Genomic DNA, 12,712 nt, shown 5'->3' with positions numbered 1-12,712 from the left:
CTCAATATACATGCTGTCTAGAGACTGTGAGAACTGTAATAAAAAGTTACCTTACTTTTTTGAGATGGTACCTCCCCATAAAAACATCCCAGGAACAAGAAGTAAAGTGAGAACTCCTTGTTCTTGTAGTTGGCTGTCTTCCTACACCCCCAACATAACCTTCATAGCTTTCAATGTGACATTCATGCATACAGTCCAATGGACATGGCACAAAATGAATTGAAGGATTTTATATGGGCAAGCAACCGCTTGCAGTTAGCCAGCACACACTGGATTTTATGCCCACAGGGCACCTTTGAATGTTACAGCCCTATATGGGCATCCAGGAAAGTTGGAGCAGTACAAAGAGATCCTGATGGACATGATCTCACTTCCCTCCTTGCCTAGGGAAACAGTATGGGAAATTATATCCTCTGATCTGACTCCTTCAAGAACTGTCTAAGTGTATGAGATAAAGACAAGTAGATCCATACAAGCAGAACCTTGCAAAAAGGCACAGTACGGGTGGCATGGAGAGAGCACGCAAGCATAGAGCTTATTCCCATGTTGACTCCATTCAGAAGTTCAGATTTCAAGTGGGAAAGATTGGGAGTGAAGTCGAGTGGACATAATTTTGATCCTGTACACTTTTACAAACACTGATTCTATACAACACAGTATCTTCTCTGGGGTAGTGTGAATCAAGTGATACACTATGAACTTTTGCAGGAACTGCAGCTACTTACTAACAGCCAAGGTTGTTATCTGGAACCACAGCTCATCTATCTATATCTATAAACAGTAATAATGTGAATGTTTGTATGCATGTATGCGCATAGGTTTCCAAAAGACTTCCTATTGGCTGCCACTTCCAGACACTACTGCGACCCCCACCAATTATGGATTTGGACCAAACTTGGGACACAGACCTCCCCATCCCCAAAGTATGGCCTGCTTTACATCAGGGTGAGGTTTAGGGGAGGGTGTACCATGGAGGATGGGATTTGCAGTACCTTTACCCACATCCAGAGACTAGTGCTACCTCCATCAGCCAGGGATCTAGACCTAACGTGGCACACAGACACCCCCCCCCCCTCCCATGACCTACTTTACATCAGAGTGAGGTTTGGGGGAGGATGGACCATGGGCAATAGGATTTCCATTACCTTCACCCACTTCCAGAGACTACTGCTAACCTTATCAGCCATGGATCTGGACCAAACTTGGGACAAAGGACACCCCAACCCCAACCCCCCCCCTCCGGAGTGACCCTCTTTACATCCTGGTGATGTTTGGGAAAGGATGGACCATGGATGGTGGTATCTGCAGTACCTTCACCCACATCCAGAGACTACTGCAAACCAAATCGGCCATGGATCTGCAGCAACTTCTAATGGATCCATTCATAACATCCAAAAACAAAAAATGCCTTTTTCAAATAACCCACACATCATCAGGTACTCAAGCTAGTTTATAATAATAGCCAAAAGCTAACCTGTACATGCATATGTGATACAGGCATACAGAATCTATGGGTGAATCTACACTGTATATTCAATGCAGTTTGGCACTACTTTAACTGCTACCACTCAATGCTATAGAACCCTGAGATTTTTAGTTTGTTGGGACACCAGCGCTCTTTGGCGAGGAAGGCAAAAGATCTTGCAAAACTACAACTCCTATGACTCCATAGCATTGAGCCACAGCAGTTAAAGTGGTGTCAAATTGCATATTTTTTGGATTACAGATGCACCCTGTGGAATATGTGTAGTCTTTTAAAAAAACAAGGAAACAACAAAGAGCTTAGCCAAGTTATTGTTGGACTATAACTCCTGGAATCTGGCCCGTGTGAATAGGGATTATGTAGTCCAAAAGATAACTTTTTAGAGCTCTAGCACTATCTCGCCAGGGAAGGTGGCAGCCTTCCTTGTTATCTGAAATGGATGAGGTATGGGCTGGATTTTTGACAGTCAAGACTGGCCCAGTCCCTTTCTTTGCTTTAAGCTAGCTGTCCAGTGCCTGCTTTCCTTATGCCTCCTTAAATGGTTGTCGTTCCTTCTACTTGAAGAAAGAGGCACAGCATTGTTTATTGATCCAAGGAGGCCTCAGCTTTCAACAGTTCTTCATAGCAGATTCAGCACCCAGTTCATTAAAAATTGCTGCTGCCTAAGCCTCATATATTCAAATGAGATTTTGTGATTTAGGTTCTTCCTTTCCTGGAAACCCTCTGTGAACTAGCAGCCATTTTTTTTATAGACCAGCCCTAGCCCAAGATATGCCATTTGAACAGCAGTCTCCTAAAGAACCACTGCCTCCCCCTCATTTCTTGGACTACAACACCTATCATCCATAGCACACTTCATTAAGGATTGTAGTCTGAGACCTTGTGATGGGAAAGGCACCAGATTGGAGAGGAATGTCACAAAGAGCTAAACCTTTGCCTGGCTTTCTGATCATCATATTTCACACATTCTCCTCTCCAGGGACACACTCTTTTAAATTGAAATACATGAAATGACAGCAATTCATCAATAAGAAACGGGTTTCATGCTTGATGGTGCAGTGGATATTGCTACTGGGAATGTTCAAAGTCTGCTGCATATTTTCTAGATCCAATTTATTTCTCCCTTTCCACTCCCCTCCATACATAAACACACACCTATTTTAATCACTGGAGATAAATATTTCCCAGTAAGGCAAGGATCTGTCACATTGAATCCATCAGGTTGGCATCAATGTTTGCTTTTTCACTCCTCATTTCATCGGAGCCTCCCTATATGTTTGTTTGTTTTTGGAGGGGGGGAGTTGGAGATTAAGAACCTGATTGTTTTTCAAGAAAAGGGCTTTCTTTAGTGCATTGTGTAACCATGTATGTGTTATTTTCTCATGGATATGATTCAAATAGTTTTTAAGACACTTTAAATCCGTGTTTCTCAACCTTCCTGTGCTACAGCCCCTTAACACAGTTCCTCAGTTTGTGGTGACTCCCAACCATACTATTATTTTAGTTGCTACTTCACATTTCACTACTGTAATGAATCATAATGTAAATATCTGATATGCAGGATGTATTTTTATTCACCGGACCAAATTTGGCACAAATACCCGATATGCCCAAATTTGAATACTGGTGGGGTTGTGGGGGGGATTGAGTTTTTCATTTGGGAGTTGTAGTTGTTGGGATTTATAGTTCACCTACAATCAAAGAGCATTCTGAATTCTACCAATGATGGAATTGAACCAATCTTGGCACACAGAACTCCCATGACCAACAGAAAATACTGGGTTTGGTGGGCATTGTCCATGACTTTTGGAGTGGTAGTTCACCAACATCCAGAGAGCACTGTGGACTCAAACAATGATAGATCTGGACCAAACTTGGCACAAATACTCAATATGCCCAAATGTGAACACTGGTGGAGTTTGAGGAAAACAGACCTTGACATTTGGGAGGTGTAGTTGCTGGGATTTATAGTTTACTTACAATTAAAGAGCATTCTGAACCCCACCAACGATAGAATTAGGCCAAACTTCCCACCCAGATTCCCCAAGACCAACAGAAAATATGGTCAGAAAATATGGTCTTTGGTGACCCTCTGATACTCCCTTGCAATCCTCAGGTTGAGAAACACTGCTTTAAATGCATTTGAGAGCCAGAATGGTATAGTGACCTGAGTGCTGGACTATGACACTGGAGACTAGGGTTCAAATCCTTGCTTGGCTCAATATATGACCTTGGATAAGTCACACTCTCTCAACCTCAGAGAAAGACAAAGGCAACCCCCCCCCCCTTTGAATAAATCTTCCCAAGAAAAACCTGCAATTATTTCCAGAAATGTGTTAGATGCACACAGCAACAAGAAATGTATTTTTGAATAACAATATCCTAAAGAATCACTGCCTCCCCCTCCGTTCTTGGACTACAACTCCTATCATCCATAGCACCCATCATTAAGGATTGTAATCTATTATATGCATTTCTACTTTGCTTTTTAAGATGCCTTGAGTTCTAGCTTTAGGGGAAAGATGAGTTATAATTAATCCAATGAAATGCAATAGGAACACGGTTTGGAAAAACAACTTTTGGAGGTTAGCCATGCAGGCTGGATTATTCTAGGAACTGTCGTCCAGAAGGTACGCTTTCCAAGCTTTGAAATGGAGGCAGGAGAAGCAACCAATAGGGAGCAAATTCATTTTCCCACCCCCAGAACCACATCAAGTACACAAAACATCAACTGCATATAACAGGGCTCAGCTCAGCTTTTCCAGGCTTCTGTCAACTTTGGAACCTTTCTAGTGCTATTAAAGATACAATTTTTGAGAATGTTCAGAATTAAGAAGTGTTCTGTTGACCCATCATGATGCAGTGGTTTGAGCATTGGACACAGCATTTGAAAACTATTGCTTCTCATGAAATCCACATTGGTCAAGGAATCTGAAGCATTTTGTATATCTGAATGTGGAGTGCAATCCTATTTATGTCTACAAAAAACCAGAGATGCATCTACAGTAGACATGGGCAAACTTGGGCGCTCCAGGTGTTTTGGACTTCAACTCCCACAATTCCTAACAGCCTACCTAATGCAATTCCCAATAATTCCTACCAGCTATTAGGAATTGTGGGAGTTGAAGTCCAAAACACCTGGAGGGCCCAAGTTTTCCCATGCCTGATCTACAGGGTGAATTAATGCAGTCTGATGCCACTTTAAGACTGAATGTTGTGGAATTATGGGAGTTGTAGTTTTAACCTTCTCTGTCAAAGAATGCTGATGCCCCACAAAACTACAAGTCCCATGATTTCGCAGCATTGAGCCACGAGGTTCCAAAGGTAAAACCGACAGATGTCTGGCCTGGATGAAGCATGTAATAAAGGGATCTGCTTCTTCAGAGGACTTCCATTTGTTTTTCTTATTCCAGCCCCTGGTGCTGCAGCAGGTTAAACCACTGAGCTGCTGAACTTGTTGTCGGAAAGGTTGGTGGTTCAAATCCAAGGTGTGGAGTGAACTCCCGCTGTTAGCTCCAGCTTCTGCCAATCTAGCAGTTTGAAAGCATACACATGTGAGTGGATCAATTGGTACCCCTCCAGCAGAAAGGTAACGGCACTCCATGCAGGCATGCCGGCCACACAGCAGTTCTTCGGCTTAGAAATGGAGATGAACACCACACCCCAGAGTCAGACACGACTGGACTTAACGTCAAGGGGAAACCTTTACCTTAATGGTAGGAGCGGTTTGATGCTAGAAGTTGATGGAGAGAGGATATCCTTCATTGGAAAACTTGAAGAACAGACTGGATGCCTGTTTGGTTTAATTCTGGATAGGGCATTAGGTAAAGGTAAAGGTTTTCCCCTGACATTAAGTCAAGTCATGTCCAACTCTGGGGGTTAGTGCTCATCTCCATTTCTAAGATGAAGAGCTGGCATTGTCTATAGACACTTCCAAGGTCATGTGGCCAGTATGGAGTGCCGTTACCTTCCTGCCGAAGCGGTACGTATTGATCTACTCACATTTGCATGTTTTCGAACTGCTAGGTTGGCAGAAGCTGGGGCTAACAGTGGGAGTTCATGCCACATGTTTTTGAACTGCTAAGTTGGCAGAAGCTAAGGCTAACAGCGGGAGCTCAACCTTTCGGTAAGCAAATTCAGTAGCTCAGCAGTTTAACCCACTGCGCCACCGGGGGCGGGGGGGGGGCTCTGGATAAGGCATTCGTTTACTTGAATGTGAGTGAAAAGCTCTTGCATGTATAACTTTAAGCACAAGGCTTAGCTGAGGGCCTTTACATAGGACATAATTATAGCACAATTATATGGCAGATAGTATCGCATGGAAACTTGGGATTTGCAGCTCAAAGAGGGGGATTTGGAATTATCTGCCAGAAAGTTCCAGTGCCTCACTAAACTATAAAGCCCATTCCATGGGAAGCAGCCATGGCAGTTAAAATGGAATCATAGGGCGAGAGAGTATGAAAGTTTGCAGTGATTCTTTCAAAAAATGTCTTATTTTTAAAAGTAAGAGAACAGACCATATAGGACAGATTATGTCCCCTTTTAAAAGACCCACTGTTCTCAAACCAGAGATACACATCATTGTTTTGATCCTAATTGTAGTCCTGTTTCTAAAGCTTCAGCCCAGTTGTGGATATTCCAGCAAGTCAGAAACTGAAAAGTAGGTAGTGTGACACCCAGCAGATCCTTTGGACTACAGTTCCTATCAGCTTAGCCCACGCTGCGTATGACTGGCAACAATAACAGCAACCATAATTAAAAACATGCAAAGAACACCAGATTGCATTTTCAATGTTTTAGACTAGGCCTGGGCAAACTTGGGCCCTCCAGGTGTTTTGGACTCCAACTCCCACAATTCCTAACAGCCTCAGACCCTTTCCTTTCCCTGCTCAGCTGCTTAAGGAAAGGGACTGAGGCTGTTGGGAATTGTGGGAGTTGGGAATCCAAAACACCTGGAGGGCCCAAGTTTGCCCAGGCCTGGTCTAAAACGACCTTAAACAGTCAAGGGGGGAAAGGAAAGGGCCCGAGGCTGTTACGAATCATGGGAGTTGGCATCCAAATCACTTGGAGGGCCACAGTTTGCCCAGGCCCATTTTAGACCAATGTTCCCATGAGGCACAGACCATATGATGAATGGTGATGAGATGTGCGCTCCAAAAACTCTACTGTAAACAACACTATGGGGTGCATCTACAGCGCAGAATTAATGCACTTTGACACCACTTTAACTTCAGTGCCTCAATGCTATGGAATCCTGAGAGTTGTAGTGAGGCACCAACACTCTTTGAAAGAGAAGGCAAAAGGTTTTGTGGAAGATTAGAACTCCCAGGATTCCATAGCCTTGAGCCACTGCAGTTTCAAGTGGTATCAAACTGTGTTAATTCCACAGTGTGGATGTGCCTTAAGTTAGAAATAAAGGAAGGGAAGCTTAGTATAAGGGAGTTTCCTATGTTGGGGACTAATGAAAGCAATAGGTCATACAAGCCAGGGTGGAGAGCATCTTTTAGACTGAAAGATCTGCTAGGGCAGTGTTTATCAATCTGGGGGTTGGGACCCTGGGGGGGGGGGGTCATGAGGAAGTGTCAGAGGGGTTGCCAAAGACCATCAGAAAACACAGTATTTTCTGCTGGTCTTAGGGGTTCTGTGTGGGAAATTTGGCCCAATTCTATCATTGGTGGGGTTCAGAATGCTCTTTGATTATAAGTGAATGATAATTCCCAGCAACGACAACTCCCAAATGTCAACATCTATTTTCCCCAAACTCCACCAGTGTTCACATTTGGACATATTGAGGATTTGTGCAAAGTTTGGTCCAGATCCATCATTGTTTGAGTCCACAGTGCTCTCTGGATGTAGGTGAACTACAACTCCAAAAGTCAAGGTCAGTGCCCACCAAACCCTTCCAGTATTTTCTGTTGGCCATGGGAGCTGTGTGTGCGAAGTTTGGTTCAGTTCCACCATTGGTGGAGTTCAGAATGCTCTTTGTTTGTAGATGAACTATAAATCCCAGTACCTACAACTCCAAAATATCCAGGCTAATTCCCCTCAAAACCCACCAGTATTCAAATTTGGGCATATCAAGTACACATGCTAAGTTTGGTCCAGATCCATCACTGTTTGCATTCACTGTGCGCAACTACAATTCCCAGTGGGTGAAAATACATCTTGCATATCAGATATTTACATTATGATTCATAATAATAGCAAAAATTACAGTTGTGAAGTAGCAACAAAAATAATGGTAGTCGAAGGCTTTCATGGCTGGAATCACTGGGTTGTTGTAGGTTTTTCGGGCTATATGGCCATGTTCTAGAAGCATTCTCTCCTGACGTTTCGCCTGCATCTATGGCAAGCATCCTCAGAGGTTGTGAGGATGCTTGCTATAGTTGCAGGCGAAGCGTCAGGAGAGAATGCTTCCAGAATATGGCCATATAGCCCAAAAAACCTACAACAACCCAATGTTATGGTTGTGCGTCACCACAACATGAGGAGCTGTAGGAAGGGGTGGCGGCATTAGGAGAGTTGAGACCCACTGTGCTGGGGCAACAAGAGGTTCTGACCTCCATCCTCGCTTCCTTTAGCCCAAGAAGGTTTGGAGCGTCTTAAGGGGAAAGGAGACCCTCTTACCTGAGCCAGAGGCAAACTGGGGGGATCCCTCGGGGAGCCGAGAAGGAGCGTCGGAGAGAGGACGAGGCACCAAGAGCGGGCTGAGCCTCCCGGAGTTTGGGCAGGAGCGGCCAATGGAGAGGAGCGCTTCTCCCCGAGCGAGCGGATCCCTCCCACCCCGAAGGATTTGGCCATAGAAGGCGAAGGAATGCGGAGCCCGGCGGTGGTGGCAGCAGCCCAGCTGTGGCGCGTCGGATGCGGGAGGATGGAGCCGAGAGCATCCGCGCCCAGGAACAAGCCCGCGGGAGGCGGGGAGAGCGGCTTTGGCCTTATATAGATGCAAAGGTCTCCGGGGAGGGCTTGCGAGAGCAGAGCCCAGGAAGCATCCCAAGCCCACGGCCCCGGCCCCTTCCTTTATAAGGCTACAAGCCAAGGGCCAAGCTCCCTCCCGATGGAGTTCCAACCATGGCATTTGGAAACAGGGAAAAACAGGGAGGGCAATGGCATGGGTGGCATTTTTCCCCCAACCCACCCGCTATTGCCTTCCCTGCAGTTCCCTGGTGTATAGCTATAGTTGGCCAAAGTTTTGTTTTTGTTTCACAAGAGCCAGCTGGGACCATCTTTGCACCCATCGCACGGGCTCCCCTTCTGGCGGGGAGAGGTACTGCAAGTATCCGGGACTCTTACTTTTTGTATTATAGTTGGGCCTCCATATCCATGGATTCAAACATCTATAGCAGGCATAGACAAACTTTGGCCCTCCAGGTCTTTTGGAGTTCAACTCGTACAATTCATAGAATCAAAGAGTTGGAAGAGACCTCATGGGCCATCCAGTCCAACCCCCTGCCAAGAAGCAGGAAAATTGCATTCAAAGCACCCCCGACAGATGGCCATCCAGCCTCTGTTTAAAAGCTTCCAAAGAAGGAGCCTCCACCACACTCCAGGGCAGAGAGTTCCACTGCTGAACAGCTCTCACAGTCAGCAAGTTCTTCCTAATGTTCAGATGGAATCTCCTTTATTGTAGTTTGAAGCCATTGTTTAGCGTCCTAGTCTCCAGGGCAGCGGAAAACAAGCTTGCTCCCTCCTCCCTATGACTTCCTCTCACATATTTATACATGGCTATCATATCTCCTCTCAGCCTTCTCTTCTACAGGCTAAACATGCCCAGATCTTTAAGCCGCTCCTCATAGGGCTTGTTCTCCAAACCCTTGATCATTTTAGTCACTCTCCTCTGGACACATTCCAGCTTGTCAGCATCTCTCTTCAACTGTGTTGCCCAGAATTGGACACAATATTCCAGGTGTGGTCTAACCAAGGCAGAATAGGGGGGTAGCATGATTTCCCTGGATCTAGACACTATACTCCTATTGATGCAGGCTAAAATCCCATTGGCTTTTTTGCCACCGCATCACATTGTTGGCTCATGTTTAACTTGTTGTCCACAACGACCCCAAGATCTTTTTCACACTTACTGCTCTCAAGCCATGCATCCCCCCATTCTGTATCTTTGCATTTCATTCCTAACAGAAATATCTTCCAATTCCTAACACTATTGCCTTCCCCGCAGTTCCCTGGTATAAGATACAACTATAGTTGGCCAAAGTTTTGTTTTTGTTTCACAAGAGCCAGCTGGGACCATCTTTGCACCCATCGCACGGGGCTCCCCTTCTGGCGGGGAGAGGTACTGCAAGTATCAGGGAATCTTTTATTTTTTTGTATTATAACTGGGTCTCCATATCCATGGAGTCAACCATCTATAGCAGGTATGGGCAAACTTCGGTCCTCCAGGTTTTTTGGACTTAAACTCTTACAATTCCTAACAGCCATATCAGGAGTGAACCTATCTTCGTGATCCCATCTTCCCTTACAAAACAATGTGCACCCTGAGATCATCTGGGGAGGCTCTGCTTTCTCTTCTGCCACCGTCCCAAGTGCGGTTGGTGGGGTCGAGGGAGAAGGCCTTCTCGGTGGTGGCCCCCTGGCTCTGGAACTCACTCCCTAGGGAGATCAGACAGGCACTCACTGTTGGACTTGCCCTTGTAAGCCGCCCCAAGTCCCTAAGACCCGTCGCAAACTAGGTTCCTGTGGGAGAAAACCTTGCTAGCACGTCCCTGACATCACGAGACTCCGTCTCTCACCACGCCCCTTTCTCCGCCCCTTTCTCCGTGCGAGTGTGGTTTTTCCTTTGCTAGGGCAGCATTGCCAGCATACTCTCTCAGTTGGCAGAATTCAACTGAGAGAAAATGCGGGCAATGCTGCCCTAGCAAAGGAAAAACCACGCTGGCAAAGAGAAAGGGGCGGAGAAAGGGGCGGGGCGAGAGGCGCAGGCTCATGACGTCAGGGACGACCTAGCAAGGTTTTCTCCCGCAGGAACCTAGTTTGCGGCGGCTCTTAGGGGAGATAGTGGTGGGGTATAAAAATAAAGTTGTTGTTGTTATTATTATTATTATTATTACTACTACTACAGTGTAGTGTATTTAAAAAGCAAACAACAACAACAACAACAAAACACAGTTTGAAAACTTGGCATTATATTAAATGTCCTTTGACCAGTAGCTGGCCACTGGGAGTGCCTCTGGTGTTGCTATAAGAAGGTCCTCCATTGTGCATGTGGCAGGGCTCAGGCTGCATTGTAATTGGTGGTCACCCGGAGGGCCAAAGTTTGCCCATGCCTGTCCAATAGCACTGCTTTTAAATTCTTAGCTCAGGAGTACTCAAACTTTTTAAGCAGAGAGCAGGTTCACAATTCCTAAGACTGTTGATGGGTCAGACAATAGTTTGAATTTTTTATTTATTTATTTCCAACATTTTTACCCCATCTTTCTCAACCCCCATAGGGGGACTCAGGGTGGCTTACCACAGCAGCAATTCGATGCCGACAACATATAAAACACATCACAACAACATTATAAATGAGAAAAAGCATTAGATTAAAATACGTTAAAATCCATTGGATTAAAATACATTAAAGCATTATTATTCATCATATAGCCAAGTCCAAATCTGATTTAGCAACTGATGACTCAGACCAAAGCGTTTCATTGTCAGAGTTCAAGCATTGTGAATACTGCCAAACCTACTGTCCAAAGCCTGGACCCAAAACCATGTTTTGAGCTTCTTTCTAAAAGAGAGGAGGGATGAAGTTGACCTAATTTCGCTAAGGAGAGCTTTCCATAGGTGGGGGACCACCACCGAGAAGGCCCTGTCTCTCATCCCCACCAAATGCGCTTGCAAAGAGGGTGGGGCTGAGAGCAGGGCCTCCCTGGACAATCTTAGATGCAGAGACAGGATGTAGAGGGGGGTACATTCAGACAGGTAAGCTGGGCCAGAACTATATAGGGCTTTATAGGCCAAGACCAGCACTTTGAATTGTCCTCAGAAGTGGACTGGCAGCCAGTGGAGCTCACATAACAGAGGGGTGGTATGTTCCCTGTATTCCTGCACTGATCTTATTTGTAATGCAATAAATAAATAAAAGAACAATCCAATATTTAAAATGAAGAACATCTTTAAACATCACAAACTTACAAGTACGAGGGTTATCCAGAAAGGAAGGTTACAATTTTTTTTAATACAAAGAATGAATATATTTTAATAAAACTTACCAAGATTGTAGCATAGGTTTTACATTATTTTTCCACATAATCACCATTTGTTTCAATACATTTTGTCATCCATGGGATGAGTTTTTGATGCCTGTGTCATAGAAGTTTCCCTCTGCCTTTTTCAGCAAATTTGACACTGTGATTTTCACCCTATCGTCATCAGAAAAGTGTTTTTCACCAAGATGTTCCTTCAATTTAGTGAACAGATGATAGTCACTGGGTGCGAGAGTGGTAGCTTAAAACATCCCAACCAAATGAAGTCAACAACTCTTATGTTGCATGAGTGGTGTGCGGACGCGCATTGTCATGAAGGAGACTGACTCCTGTCATCAGTATCCCATGACATTTGTTTTGGAAGGTCCAGATCCCCAGGTAGCATTGGCCATGTTGGCTGGATAGTCGGCAGGTAGCCAAAACATTAAATTTCAGAAAGTGTGAATTAAATCAAAGAGAAGCTCTGTGTCATCTTTTTCATATCCTCTAACTGTCCCAAATTAATCCTCTATTATCCCACTTTTTTCAGCTGTTTTTAAAATGTCCCCATTTCTTCTTTGTCTACTTTCCTTACTGCAAATGGAGTTTGAAGTGCAAAAGTGCTTCACATCAATTAATTCAGGGGAAGAGGAAAGAAGGGGGCAGCATTTTGCCCTTCCCAGGTGAAAGCAAACCGGTGCTCATTTGCGTGTTCTTCCTCATTAACAATTTTTGCCATTTCCAGGAATATTTTCAATACAACAGTGTAAAAATAAACCATGATCTCAAATCTTGCTTCTATCTCATTTGCCCTCCCCTTCCCCCAATCAGAAACTTATACAGAATTCTTCCCTGTCAATCCTTTGTCTATTCTTTTACTTACACATTTTCCTCTACTTAATTGTCTATTTTAATAGTCATATCTTCCCCTACTCATTTACCCAGAATCTCAGTTGCACCAATGCCAATGACCTATAAAACTAATAAATGGGTTCCATTTAGTTTCAAATAAATTCTCTTTTGTTTCTCCTCTCATTAATCTTAC

The 12,712-nt window shown here is 44.5% G+C and overlaps 1 protein-coding gene across 1 annotated transcript in view; it reads right to left on the bottom strand.

The window, feature by feature from the left end:
- Positions 1-8,327, bottom strand: part of MYL9 (myosin light chain 9) — a 28,496-nt gene extending 20,169 nt beyond the window's left edge. The window contains exon 1 of the mRNA XM_060772318.2: positions 8,111-8,327. The gene's annotated coding sequence lies outside the window, so the exon portion shown is untranslated. The remainder of the gene's footprint in view (positions 1-8,110) is intronic.
- Between the last annotated feature and the right edge of the window lie 4,385 nt (positions 8,328-12,712).

Source organism: Anolis sagrei, chromosome 4, assembly GCF_037176765.1.
Source record: "Anolis sagrei isolate rAnoSag1 chromosome 4, rAnoSag1.mat, whole genome shotgun sequence".
Classification (NCBI taxonomy): domain Eukaryota; kingdom Metazoa; phylum Chordata; class Lepidosauria; order Squamata; family Dactyloidae; genus Anolis; species Anolis sagrei.
Note: the sequence above shows the minus strand (reverse complement) of the source record. Positions and strands in the feature narration are given on the sequence as shown.